This window comes from Canis lupus, chromosome 36, assembly GCF_003254725.2.
Source record: "Canis lupus dingo isolate Sandy chromosome 36, ASM325472v2, whole genome shotgun sequence".
Taxonomy (NCBI): Eukaryota; Metazoa; Chordata; class Mammalia; order Carnivora; family Canidae; genus Canis; species Canis lupus.
The window spans coordinates 26,287,009-26,298,201 of record NC_064278.1 but is presented as its reverse complement, the minus strand read 5'-3'; the positions used below and the strand labels follow the sequence as shown (position 1 = coordinate 26,298,201).

Sequence of the window (11,193 nt, the reverse complement as noted above, 5' to 3'; positions counted from 1 at the left end):
GGCGGGGGCGTCGCCGTCGCAGTAAGGCGGCACCTGATTGGCCGCCGCCGCGCCTCGGGGCTGGCTACTTCCGGCGCCCGCCCCTGCCCCGCTGTCCGCGCTGGGCCGGCCGCCGGGCTCCTTCCGGCTGCTGTTGGCTCTGGCTCTCTTTTTACTTTTTTTGTAAGATTCTACTTATTGGTTCGTGAGGGACGCCGAGGCGCGGGCAGAGGGAGCGCAGGCGCCCTGCGGGCCGGTGATGTGATGCGGGGCTCGGTGCGGGACCCCGGGGCACGCCCTGGGCCGAGGGCGGAGCCCCCCCCCCCGCCGAGCCCCAGGCGCCCCCAGGTCGGTCGGTGACCCCCGCGGGAGCTCCGGGCCCTCCGGGCGGGCACTGCCGGCGGAGCCGCTCCGCGTCGCTCGGACCCCGCGCAGGGGCCACGGCGGCAGGCGCGGGACGGGGCCAGGGCGCCCGGGCTCCTCCGCGGAGACCCCCGCGGGACACCCCGTCTGCGGAGCCCCTCCCCCCGCGGAGACGCCCCCGTCCTCGGAGCCCCCACCCGGGCGCGGATCCGCCCCTCCGCGGAGCGCCTCCCCCCGCGGAGCACACCCCTGGCCGCGGGGACCCCTCCCTCCACGGAGATCCCTCCTCCCCCGTCCTCGGAGCCCCCCCCAGCCCCCTCCCCCCTCCCTCCAGGGGCCCGTCCTCGGAGCCCCCTACCCCCCAGTCCGCGGAGCCCCCTCCCCTCATCCTGGGAGCCCCCTCCCTCCACGGAGCCCCCCCGAGCCCCTCCCCCCTCCCTCCAGGGGCCCATCCTCGGAGCCCCCCGCGGAGCCCCCTCCCCTCATCCTGGGAGCCCCCTCCCTCCACGGAGCCCCCCCCCCCGCGTAGCCGTCTCCCCAGCATGGAGCAACCCCCTCGTCCTCGGAGCCCCCTCCGTCCACGGAGCCCCCCCACGGAGCCCCCTCCCCCCCCCGTGGAGCACCCCCACGGAGCTCCCCCCTGGTCCTCGGAGCCCCCCGCGGAGCCCCCTCCCCTCATCCTGGGAGCCCCCTCCCTCCACGGAGCCCCCCCCCGCGTAGCCGTCTCCCCAGCATGGAGCAACCCCCTCGTCCTCGGAGCCCCCTCCGTCCACGGAGCCCCCCCACGGAGCCCCCTCTCCCCCCGTGGAGCACCCCCCCCGCGGAGCCCCCTCCCCCCACGGAGCTCCCCCCCGCGGAGCCCCCTCCGCCGGCGCCGCGCTCCCGGGCGTTTGCTGCCGGAACACCGGGGGTAGATTGGGGAGGCAAAGCCGCAGAAATCACGCCGACGTTCTCCGTGCGGTTGAGAGGAGCTCGGGTCTCGCCCCCCGCCCCCGCCCCCGCCCCCCCATATTGACCGCCACCGTTGGAGCCCTTCTTGGCAGCGAATGCGCGCTTTAAGGCTCCCTTACACGGTTGCGGGGACGCGGGGACGCGAGCACTCGGTACCCAGCGCCTCGACTCCGGGACAGGGTTCTGCTGACAAAGGGACGCCGCGTTTTGCAAACGAAATCACGAGGTTAGCGCAGCCGGGTGGCGCAGCGGTTAGCGCCGCCTTCGGCCCAGGGCGTGACCCTGGAGACCCGGGATCGAGGCCCGCGTCGGGCTCCCTGCGTGGGGCCTGCCTCTCCCTCTGCCTGGGTCTCTGCCTCTCTCGCTCTCTCTCTCTCTCTCTCTCTCATATGAGTGAATAAATAAAATCTTTAAAAAAGAAATCACAAGATTAAATACAAAGTTCCTTACCCCGCTTATTAAATGCTCTTACTAAGGCGTGTATTTGCACTTGCATACAGTGAAGAAGTTTCACCTAACGAAAACTCCCCCACACGACATACCCAGCTTTTCCTCGTTTTGAAGTTTTCTGATGTGGAACTGAAATAAACCAAGTTTCTCCCTGTTGAAGAACGAGCTCCAACACCCGGCTATCCACAGGGCCCTCCAACATAAAGAGCTGGAAAAAATGCTTTGCACCATCTCCACGATCACAGGTTCATTAAAATCAACTCTAAGCACACATTATTCTATATGTTTATCATACAATGATAAAAAAAAAGGGGGGGGGAGCCCTATTAAATATTGAGCATTTCCTACTTGCTAGGAAGGGTGCTTGCAAGCAAGCAGTTTTTAGATTCTCAGGGCTATCCATCAGGTGCTTAATGGTGGTTTATACACATCATCCCATCTGATCTCACCACAAGCCTATTAGGGACATAGTAGTATAATCATCTGCATTTTACAACTGAGTGAACTCAGACACGGAGAAAGCAAATAACATATCCTACACTTCACAGCTCCTAAGTTTATAACTACAAATAAAACCTACGTTTGGGGATCCCTGGGTGGCGCAGCGGTTTGGCGCCTGCCTTTGGCCTAGGGCGCGATCCTGGAGACCCAGGATCGATTCCCACGTCGGGCTCCCGGTGCATGGAGCCTGCTTCTCTCTGCCTGTGTCTCTGCCTCTCTTTCTCTCTCTGTGACTTTCATAAATAAATAAAAATTAAAAAAAAAAAACCTACATTTGTTTTAATCCAATGCCTTAGCTCTTATTTTCTTTGAAATAGTGCCTCACTCCCCCCAAAATTACAGCTAACAAATACTTATCCAGTATCTGCTATGTGCCAGGCACTATCACAGTCACTGGGGATGTAGCACTGAATAAAAACAAAGTCCCCTCTTTCGTGGAGCTTGTATCTAAGTGGAGGGAGCAGATGGATAGACAATCAATATATAACCACGTTAGGTCATGATTTAAGTGCTAAAAAGAAAAATTAAGTGAGATAAGGGAACAGAGTGAAGGCACAATGTGCTATTTGTCATGGGTCAGTGAGAGAAAGGCCCTCTGAAAAAGTGAATTTTGAGCAGAATTTTGAATAAAGTTCAAGAGCCAGACCCTCCTCGCCATCTGGGAGAAGAGCTTTGCAGATGGAAGAAATAGCAAGTGACACAGAAGTGTACTGGTGGGAGGAAAGAGATGGAGACATTCAGGAAACTTAAAGGGTGGCTAACATGGAGTTTGGGAGAGTGAAGGGAAGAGTGGTAAGAGAGGAGGTCAAGAGGAAAATGGTAAAGACTTCGGGTTTTACACTGAGCCACTGGAGGGAGATGGGAAGCCAGGTGGTGGATCCCCCTTCAGTGAATGCCTATTGCCCGGGGGTGCTTTTGACACTCCCCTTAGGGACCACCTCACCTGCAGAGAGCAGGTGTGCCTTCAGTTGTGCCCCTCACAAGACAGACCACATCCACAACTGATGGATGAGGAAGCACAAAGGCCTGGCCATCTTAGCCCAATTTGAATGACTCTGCAGGGCACCGTGGGTTTAAAGTCCAGCATGTGGTTGGCCGAGTCTGTCACTGGGCATGAAAACCTCTTGGCTTCTCGGTCTGCCCAGGCCTGATCCTTCCCTTCACTTCCACAATTGCTGATACCAAGGCCAATCCTTAAAAAAAGTCCTGCATGTCCGAACTCAACCTTCGTCTGCTTCTGGGGAAACGCAATCCGTGACAAGTGATGTGGCATCATCCTTCTGCTGAAGGATCTTTCCGGCTGCTGTGTGTGTGTGTGTGGGGGGGGGGGGGGTTGCAGAATGGAGGCAGGGAGATTTGTTAGGAGGCTCCTGCAGTGGTCCACGTGGGAGAAGACAGTGGCTTGGGCTAGAACGGCAGCAGAGGCAGAGGTAACAGGTAGGCAGATCCTAGATGCATATATATGGGAACCAAGCCAAGGGGATTTGTTAGCAGATTAATGTGGAGATTAGGATAATTACAAGGATTTTTGGTCTAAGCAACTAACGAGATTTGCCATTTACCAAGAAAGGGGTGATGTGCAGATGAGAAGTTCACTTTGGGACATGGTAAGTTTAATGTGCCTATTAATCAACCAAGTAGATATGTCAGGTGCACAGCCGGTGCACCTATGAATCTCTGAATCTCAGAAAGGATCTCTGCCAGAGGTGTGAATTTTGGGGTAATTGGCTCAATTTTAAAGCCCAGAGCCTGGGGCGCCTGGGTGGCTCAGTCGGTTAGGCATCTGATCACGGCTCAGGTCATGATCTCAGGGTCCGCGTGGGCCCCTCTCCCTCTGTCCCTCCCCACCCCCGCTCGTGCTTGCTCTCTCTTGCTCGCTAGTTCTTGCTCCTTCTGTCTCAGATAAGTAAAACCTTAAAAATAAATAAATAAATAAAGTCATGAGACTAAACATGATGATCCAGTAGTGAAAACTGATGGAGAAGCCTGCCGCCTATGCCCTCATTCAAGGGCGAGGAGGAAGAGGAGGATCCAGCAAAGCAGAGTAAGAAGAGGTTCCGAAGATCAGAGGGAAAAGGGAGAGGGGAGCCAGAGAGTACAAAGAGAGTGTTTCAAGGACAGTGTGATCGACTGTCACATGCTTCACACTGCCCATGGTGTTAGGAGGGAAACCGAGCACTGTTGCTGGATGTAAAGGCCTCCTCAGCCAGAACAGATGCTGTGTCCCCGCGCTGTAGGTGCAGCATCTGATCCAGTCCTCGTGACAACACCATGGGGCAGATACTCTCTACTACATTTTTTTTTAAGAAAATGACATTTAATTTGGAATTTAAGGACCTAGTCGTTGGTCACAGAGTGTGGGTTGGTTTGTTGGATTCTAAGAACACGAGGAGCACAGGTGCATCTTACTCAAAAGCCCGCGTCCGTGTCCTGCGCGCCACAATGCTCTCCGAGGACGGGAGGACTCGGCCTGGCACCTGCCCACGACGTGTGCCCCGGCGCCCGCATGCCTGCAGCAGCCCCTCGGAGGCCGGCACACGGCTCTGATCCCAGCTCTCTGGATTCAGTATTTAATGCTTGTTCTACGCGGCTACATGGGCTTCCCAAAAGCCCTTTGAGGGCAAGACTCCTTTTCACCTAGCTAGCCTGGATGCAGAGGGATTGGGGATGCAGAGGGATAGGGGGAGCCCTGCAATCCGGGACTGGAGTGTGGGCAGCAGACAGAGAAGAGGCAAACTGTTAGGAGGCCCAGGCCAGAGGGGAAGGGCAGCGGCTCATCCATGGAGGAAGCTTGCCTATGCGGGGACACCACCGGCAAGGGAGTATCCTGGAGGAGGGTGACATCCTCTCAGAGCCCAAGGGGCACCCCATGTAACTTTCCTCTCCTAACAGATTTAGAGTATTTATGCCAAGTGCAGTACTAGGCATTTTCTAGTCATCCTACAAATCCCACTTTACTCAGATAAAGTAATCGAAATGCAAAGTACAAGTAAGCAGTGGCTCTAGTATTCAGTCTCAGGTCTATTGGATCCCAATGCCCACTTTCATCCTGCTACATAATGCATTCAGACATATTACATAATAAAATCATCATGGTGATATGTACTCTTACTTCACATAGGACCTATATGGGTAAAAACATTTATAAATATTAAAAAATATTTTTTGCATTACAATTTGGGGCTTGAGTTAATGGTCCCCATTCTGCACGTCACTGAGAATGTGCAGACATAGGCTGAAATACATACAGAGAAAAACCAAACTTCTCTTGTGATTATGGCACTGTTCCCTGTGCAAGCTTTGTAAAGATATTTCCAAAAACTCAATTCAATTAAAACAAGTTTCAATGCAGATTTTTCTTTATGGCTACAATGCCTATAATATGAATAGGCATGCTCCAGTTTGTTACTGGAGCATTTTCATTACATAACATTTTTTGTTTACGTATGCATGGCTATAGTGATACTACAATGGTTAAAGACCTCACATGGCCCAAAACAATGGAGATCGTTTCAAAGCCTGGAGAAAGAGATTTTAGGATATAACTTAGAACTTTAGAGTTCAATTCTTTGTAATATACATTTTTTAAAAAGTAGGTGTCACATAATTGTCTAATTCTTTTTCATCTTTTCTATCTCCCCTCAAAAAACAAACGGTTTTTGTTTTAATTTTTGAAATCAATAACATGCTAGGTATATGAGTTTATCTCTATTGCAGCCACGGTTCAAAACCATATAACTAGAAAACAAATCAACCAACAAGCATTTATGGCATATCTGCAACGAGCATAATATTTCTCCAAGGGTAAAAAAAAAAAAAAAAAAAAAAAAAAAATTTCTCCAAGGGTAGTAAAAGTAGAAAAAAATTGGCATTTGATTGCATTTAAGATACTATTGAGTACACAGTATTATTTTGTATACCACCAGGAGAGAATATATTCTGCCCTTGAAACTATTACAATGTTTAAGATGTCAATTTTTGTTGTAAGATGCTTCTCGACTTTAGGAAAGTTAATAAGATGAAAAAATGTGCATTTTTGGAGCTGATAAAATTAAACAACTAAAAATAGATTCTGATTTCCAAGAGCTCACAATGCTATTTTGGGGGTAAGGCAATCAACCAAGAAAAAAATAAATCACAAAATAGGAAAAGCAGTATTTGCAAAAATATAGAAGTAACAAAAAAATCCACACTGTGGGGCAACAATATGAATTAGCTTTCTAGCTATAAAGAAAGGATGCATGTTGGGAATAAAATTTATGCAGTATGGGGAGTCTAGGTTATAAAAAGCTTCAAATACCAGGTGGAAATGTTTGGGCTTGCAGTGTCTAGGAACAGTAAAAGTGACATGATAAGAAATATTTTATTATACAGGCTGAAGAAAATAATCAGAAGACCAATTAGAAAAGCAAAGAAATAATCCAGGTATAAGGGACATGACAACTTGGATTACATTGAATCCCATAAGAACTGATGACTTAAAAGGCAGTTTTCAAAAATAAGTGAAAGATATTGAAAGAATGAATGAAGAGATTGAACAAAGAGGTTCATCAAACACAATATGAAAATTTAAAGCTAGGGCAACTTGAACTCTAGTCTCTTGAGGGTTATGAGTTTAGTTTTATAGAGTGTCAAGGAACCCAATTTATTTATTTAATACCTGCCATTTTGTAAGCCTTCAATAAATTTTTCACAGACAAAGGAGTGAGGAAAGCCATGACATCTGGGTTGAGTTGAGGCCATTCACATAGAGGTGATGGTTCAATGAGAAAATATGAATTTCTCAAAAGAGCCAGTTTAGAGAAAGCCCAGTCAAGGACAATGCCCTGGGGGACAAACTTTGGAGGCCTGAAAAGCAGGTGAAACATGAAAAGAAACCAGATAAGGAGAAGTCATGAAAGCTAGTAGAAAATATGGGCTGTGTAATCAAAGGTTAAATAGAGTTTAAAACAAACAGTTGCCCAACGATATAAGAAGTTACAGAGAGGCCAGGGTACAGAGAACCAACAAAAGACAACTCGACATGATAAAATGAGGTCAGCTGGTGATTTTTCTTGGAATGGCTTCATCAGAGTGACAGAGACAGCTGTCAAATTAGAGGGGCTGAAGGGATTTGATGGATTGGAAGCAAAGACAGATGTAGGTCATGCTCAAAATCCTAGATTATCAATGACAAAAAATTCCCCTTCTATGCCATCATCCTCAAGTAATGTTAACCTCTCCACTTTCTTTCAGGAATTTATTGATTTTTTTTATCTCATTTAAACGTCTTTAATTATTATATTGTATGTATAATTATGTGTAATTATACATATTTTTAAAATATTTATTTATTTTGGAGACTCAGTGCAAGTAGGGGGAGGGGCAGAGGGTGAGGGAGCTAGAATCTCAAGCAGACTGCGTTGATCATGGAACCTGTTGCAGAGGTTGATCCCAGGACGGTGAGACCATGACCTGAGCCGAAATCAAGAGTTGGATGCTTAACTGAGTTACCTAGGTGCCCCTCTAATTATACATTATATATATATATGCATATAATTTATTTATTTATTTAAATATATATTTGTATATATTAACTTGATATTTTTATTTAAAATGATAGAAATGGAGAACTGTGAACAAATTATTTTTTAAAAATTAGGAATAATATGGATAATGTTAACTAAGTTAATAAAAGCCTAGGATATTTAAAAATACTAGGGAGTGTATTTTGAAGTTTAAAAGAAGTAATTTTATGTCAACCAAAAGAATGTGGTGGATCGTAATGTTAACTGATTATGTTGTCTAAAGCACCGAAATAAGCAAACCACAGAATAATGGTCAAGAAATCTATTTTTATTTTTTTTTAAGATTTTATTTTTATTTATTCATAGAGACACAGAGAGAGAGAGGCAGAGACACAGGCAGAGGGAGAAGCAGGCATCATACAGAGAGCCTGATGTGGGACTCGCACCGCTGCGCCACCGGGGCTGCCCAATGGTCAAGAAATTTAGAAAATGTTTGGGTCATACATCAACTGATCTAATCCATTAAGGAAACCATCTATATTTCTGGATTTTAGATGGATTAATTAGAAAGCCATACTGCTTTCCTTTAAAATGTGTCTTGGTGTCATGGGTAGAATAGGTGATGGGGATTGAAGACTACATTTATCATGATGAGCACTGAGTAATGTGTAGAATTTTTGAACCTCTATATTGTATGCCTGAAACTAATATGACACTGTATGTTAACTATACCAGAGTTAAAATTAACGATGTGTCTTGATGTCAACTGTCAGCTGAATGACCACTTGGTCCAATGCAATATGACATTTCTTCTATTTTTATCTTCAATCTTCTCAATTAAGTCAAGAGTTCATAGTAACTTTTGTTTCTCTGGAAATACTCAAAAGGAACTATATATTTATCTGAAGATATCTCTAAAAATATTCTATGATGATGAGTAGTAAAAGCTAGAATCACTAGAGCTAAGCACATAGATGAAAGCACTCCTTCTTTTCAAAAATTGGTTATTTAAGTGCTTATGTTGGCAGCGCATATACTAAAATTGGAAAAACATAGAGAAAGTTAGCATGGTCCCCATGCAAGGATGACATGCACATTTGTGAAACATTTCATACTTTAAAAAAAATGGTTATTGAAAACTAAGTTAATTTGGGATGAGACTATGTAGAGTGAAAGGATTTTTTTTCTGATCTCTGAGAGGTCACTCATTTGATGATAGTTCAGTCTTTTTACTTCCTGATGGTCTGATTTAAAAGACCAAGATTGAAAGACTTCAGATTTTAAAGATCTGGATTTAAATATATTGATAAATAAGCATTTAGCAGGAAGAGGGGTAAGGCATATTGGATCAATGAATTTAGGGAAAAAATACAAATTTCACAACTTTTTCCATGCTGCAATTCTAGAAAGCAGACTGCAAGAATAGTGAAGTGAAGGTTAGGGAATTATATTACTAGATATTTTGCTGATCTCAGTTTTGGATTTTGTTAATTTTTCAAATGAAGAATACACCCCAGCTCTAAAACTACATGATGCCTCAGGTTGAAAAAAAGCAGCAAATAATGAGAAACTTTACATGAGTATTTTTTATGGAAAGACTGCAAAAGATGATGTGCTGTTCTATAGTTGTACTATATAACTTTTGCGTACTCTTAGGAAGTCTAGAGTATTTGTCTACTAATCAAATATGTTAAAATAGTTATAAAAGCAAAAACACATTTTGGTTTTGTTTATTTAATTTATATTTCCTGTGTTTCTATAAAACAAATCAAGGTTCATGGCTTCCTGTAAATATACTTTTAAATACATAGCACTAATTAGTCTAAAAAGTTTAACTGTGTTATTAAAAAAGATTTCTCTTTTTCATAATAAAGAGACAAACAGTGCTTCAAAGCTAAATGTAGCTAAATCATCAGTATATTCAATGTTTGAATGCTTGATGAAGCCTTATTATTCTAGTTCTACTCATTCTTTACACTACTGAATTTAGTACCTCACATTGTACCCTATTGACAAAGAAATCTTTGAAGTTTCCAAGAAAACTATAAAAAAAAATCAGATTATGGAGGAAAAAGTTTTCTTATTGGCTAATGGAATGATTTAAAATGATGGAGGAAGGAGGGTTATAAATCAAACAGAATTAGCTGTATGTCAATAAGTACTGAAGCTGGGTGATCGGTACATGGGAGGAGGGTTGATTTTACTATCCTTTCTCCTGTTTTTTGAAAATTTGAAAATATCCATTACTGAAAAGCAAACAAATACATAAATTAAATAAAAACAAATTAACTTATCAGAACATACACCTTTGTGGGGCACTTGGGTGGCTTAGTCAGTTAAGTGTCCAACTCTTTGATGTTAGCTCAGATCATGATCCCAGGGTCATGAGATTGAGCCCCATGTCACTGGGCGTGGAGCCTACTTAAGATTATCTCTCTTCCTTTCCCTTTGCGCTTCCCCCATTCTTTCTTTCTCTTTAAAAAAAAAAAAAGAAATAAAGAAAATATACCTTTGTGATCTCCTGAAATTGGCCTGTCTTGGCAATTTAAGGATCTTAAAAATTGTGTTCATTAAAGGAAGAGCAAAAGCAAAGAAAAAAAAGAAGAAGAAAGAAAAACAAAGAAAAGCAAACGAAAAAAGGAAAGAGAGGCAGGGAGAGAAAGACTAACCAGAAAATGATGCCCTAATGTAATTAATACTACTATTAATAACTGTTATTAACCTTAATAATATGTTAGTGTTAATATTATTGAATGCTCTGGGGAAAATAACTCAATAACTTTTTAATAATATACTCTGGGTTTTTCTACTACTTTTAAAAATATATTTTATTTTATTTTATTTTTTAAAATATTATATTTATTTATTTATTCATGAGAGAAACAGAGAGGGAGAGAAGCAGAGAGAGAAGGAGGCTCCATGCAGGGGGCCCGATGTGACTCGATCCCAGGTCTCTAGGATCACACCCTGGGCTGAAGGCAAGCCCTAAACCGCTGAGCCATCCAGGCTGCCCTTATTTATTTTTTTTAAGTAAGCTCTATGTCCAATGTGGATCTTGAACTCATGACTCCAAGATTAAAAGTCACATGCTCTACTGATTGAGCCAGTCAGGCACCCCATTATACTTCCTTATTTTTGCATTTCTACTCTAAAGAGGACTGAGAGCTAAGATGTTTTCATCATTTTTTTTTTTTTTACATGGGAAGTGTGTTATTAGTCTTTGAGCACGATTCAGGCTATTGTTACAATGTTTTTAAAAAGTCATTTTATATATTTGTACAATACAACATTTTAAAGTGTCTAGAGTTTGCAGGTCCCTTCCCCATCAGAGATCAGCACTGCATGGAGTTTTATTATTTTACCAAAAGAGGGGAACCATATAACTTCGCTGTGCACGTGTGCATGGGCTGGTGTGCACGTGTGTGTGCGCGGCTATTTATGT

At 44.4% G+C, this 11,193-nt stretch overlaps 1 non-coding gene across 1 annotated transcript; it reads left to right on the top strand.

The window, feature by feature from the left end:
* The first annotated feature begins 8,763 nt into the window (after positions 1 to 8,763).
* Positions 8,764 to 8,870, top strand: LOC112668316 (U6 spliceosomal RNA). The gene has a single exon (XR_003141646.1). It is a non-coding gene; the product is annotated as a U6 spliceosomal RNA (small nuclear RNA).
* Positions 8,871 to 11,193: the final 2,323 nt, after the last annotated feature.